The sequence below is a fragment of the Merops nubicus genome, unplaced genomic scaffold, assembly GCF_000691845.1.
Source record: "Merops nubicus isolate BGI_N331 unplaced genomic scaffold, ASM69184v1 scaffold30596, whole genome shotgun sequence".
NCBI classification, from domain to species: Eukaryota; Metazoa; Chordata; class Aves; order Coraciiformes; family Meropidae; genus Merops; species Merops nubicus.
Window position 1 is genome coordinate 1 of NW_008617425.1, and position 3,518 is coordinate 3,518.

Here is a 3,518-nt window from a genome sequence, read left to right on the forward strand (position 1 = left end):
GGGCGCTTAGCGCCGGGACCGCACCAGCCTGTCCCCTTGGGCAGGTATTAAAACCTACCGGCAGCGGGAAAGCTTTCGGTCTGAAGGCACGTCTGCATCTACCGGGCGCTACCCGCTACTCTGGGTACCCACTGTAAATGTGCTTTTTACTTTCAGAAGAGTGTTTCTGCCCCCTGTGCTTTCCTTTATTCACATAAGTGTAAAGTTCTTTAAATAAAGTGTGCAAAACACCTCTTAGCTGACTAAACCAAACTAACCCCCATATCCATACAATCAATTCTTTAGGGCATTTAAAGCAGACACAAGCACAAACCTCCTCAGTATATTGAACGTATGAGATCTCTCTGTGGCAACTCCCATGATCAGAACGTGATGAAATCTAACACTAAATGACAGTTTTGATGAATCAAGTTGCTTCCTTCCAGCTGTGAAGTTGCTGTGTATATTCACCGTAAGTACTCTTAAGTGGAGGTCGTTGGCAGTACCATTCAAATTTCTCCTGATGGGACACTGTCCGTCCCTGTCCTCCGCCTCCCCGAGTGCACCCTACCATTAAAAATGTTAACATCTGAAGGTATGTCTCACTCCCATGCCTTTAGTCACACGAGCCCCTGTGCTGTAATTTTTTACAACCAGCGTAGTTCACATTTGTGTGTCTGCAGCAATGTATTTAAAAGGCAAATGAGGTGCTACACCAGTATCAACCAAAAAGCCTGTATTTTCTAAGAAGACTTTTACCAGGAACATCATCATGACAGACCACTCCATAAAAACTACCCAAACAAGTGACGTTTTTATTGGCAAGTTCTGCTAATGAATTTCCTTTTCCACACTTGTATTTCCTAATAGATGGACTAAAAAAAAAAACAAAAACAAAACCCAAAACAAAACAGAAAACATTTTGGGTAATATTCCATTTGCAAACAGTAAAATTATTTAACATTTAAAAATAAAACAAAGGCTAACAATTTTAAATAGAAACTAGGAAAACCTGCCTGGTTCCCCCAGTCGCCGTTCCTCGCCAGGCTGCCACCGCCTCTGGCACCGAGGCTCTCTGGAGCTCAATTAAAAGGACCGGGGCGTGTGCTATTATCAAAATTCAAAGCCCTGTTGTACATTCTTCACAGGAAAACTTTTATAAAACAGTTTGCAGTAAACCAAACAGTAATTTTTCTTCCTTTATTCTAAAGCTAAGTCATACTGAAAATCAGGGGGGGAGGAAAAAATTGTGGCTTCAACATTCAGCTACTTTATCACACACAAAGATTTCTACTAAAAGCATACCCAGGTTGAAATACACATCTGATTTCTGTCACGAGGTTAATGCTTATGGGGGGCGAGATGCAATCTACTTTGGAACACTAAACACATCACTTCTTGATAAGCAAAGTATTGTTTTTAGCCTTTTGGACCAATGCTTAGTAGCAAGGTTGTTTCTCCTGCATCTTGCCAGGAGAGACAGTTTTCACCGCTACCACAAATAAAAAGATGACTGGTGATGATCTCATACCTTACCACCAGTTGATCAAATGTTCTGTTTAACACGGTTGTTTGTATTCTGAAAAACTTGTAGTTTAATTTTTTTTAGGCCCCAGAGGCTTTGTACACCAGAAATTCCACAAGTCAACCACAGAGAGTTGCAAATTGGTGTCCACAGCAATTTTGAGGTAATCCACAATAAACCTGGCTCCGCACCTGAATGTTCCTCTCAAGAACAAAACAAAACAAAAAAATCAACCCAAAGCCCTAGCTGCAGTGGAAATATAATTTAAAAGATTCCTTTCATTCCCATGTTCCACCACATTTGATCAATAAGGACATACTTATTTCCCAAGGGGCACAAAAAAAGCCTTCTTCATCCTTCTCCTGAACTGTTAATTTCAGTACTTCATTCCTAAATTTCTGGGTGCATTCAGAAGAGATGGAGAAAGGTGTTATTTTCTAGCCAAACCAGAGAAACACATTCAGACACTGTTTTTTGGTTTATTTAATTTGTGAAGGTGCTCTAGGAAGATGCCAGCGATCCCCTTATGTTGAAAATAGCAGCGATTTGTACTCTAACTTCGAGCCTGTGAGGAAGAGGCCAGGGAATGATGTGGAGCAGAGAGCCTGAAGACCAAGGTAAGAAGAAATGGTCTCCTGGGTCTGGATTTGGCTTGATAGAACCACATCTATTGAGGCAGTCGGCATCAACAGAAGGTTGCTCCTGTTGAACATGAGATGCTGCTTCACAGCGTGGGCAGGTTCCTAAGGACCGGGTTGCCCCTCTTACTCACAGGCTTTTCTGTTAGGGCTGAAGGGGGAAGGACAGCTTTATTCTTCCTCTGTTCTCCTTTGAGGAGTACATTCAGAGTAATTTCCAAGAAACCAGAGCTGTAGTGCTAGTTGTAATAAATTGCCTGCAACATCTTAACTGGTTACATTATTTTTCATGAAAGGTGGAAAACCTTTACAAATGACCTCATAAGGAAATAATTTGCTACTTCCATATTTGTAGAAAAACCACAGGCAGTAGTATTTTCTAAAGTGCTTCTTTACTTATCAGTTACTCTTTTAAAACTCAGACTTGTCTTTTGTAGCTGCAAAGTTTCCTAATAGTTCACGGACCAGTAGATAGTTTCTGATGTAAAAAACCCATTACATATTTTTGTTAAGCAAATGACACTTGCTTTAACAAATGCACCAGAGTGAATGATTTAAGTGCAAAACCCACCATTTCTTAAAACACGGCCTTATGCTGGTTTATTTAATGCAACTTTACATCCTTTAAAAGTAGTTTACTTCAACTCCAAGAGCAAGGATTAAATAATACAAATAAAAGTTGAAAATTCAATGAAGCTATTGCCTATTTACCCTGAAATAAAAGTCTTATGATTCCATTGGTGCAAAAATCCCTTCAAACACCTTTGTTTTATTGGCAAAGTCATTTAAGGTCACTTTTGCTTCCAAGACCATCTTCTTCCGTGGTTTCTGCTGAAGGAGTTTTGCTTTGTAATGGCTTGTGGTTCCACAGTGATTTGTAAATGGAAAACCTACTATGAATAAATCTACCATAGTCACTAAATTACAGATACTGTCATGAGAAAGTCCAAAACTTACAGTGTTTTTTTTTTTGTAAATTTTCAGCAAGACACAAAATTCCAGTCCAGTTAAAGTGTTTTCTTTGAAAGCCATTTTAAATGGCAATAAGGTGGCTGCTGTGCCTTCTGGCTGGAGAACTTCACGTGATGCCCGATGTGCTTCTTACGTGGTAGGTGGGTACCGCGCTTCAAATGTACCCAGGGGAAGGTGGGGAAGGGCCCCCGCAGGCAGGCACAGCCATTGCAGTCAGCTACTCCTATGTCTATAGGGCAGTAGGTTTGAATCCGCGTAAGGAGAACCACAGCTGGGTGGCACGTAGCAAAGGTTGGGGTCGTCTGTTCTCGGGAGGCGTAACGCAAAGCACCCCAGGCAGCGGCAGAGAGAAGCGCCTGCGACGTTCCGGGTCTGTCGAGCAGCAGCGTCGGCTTGCGTGGGAA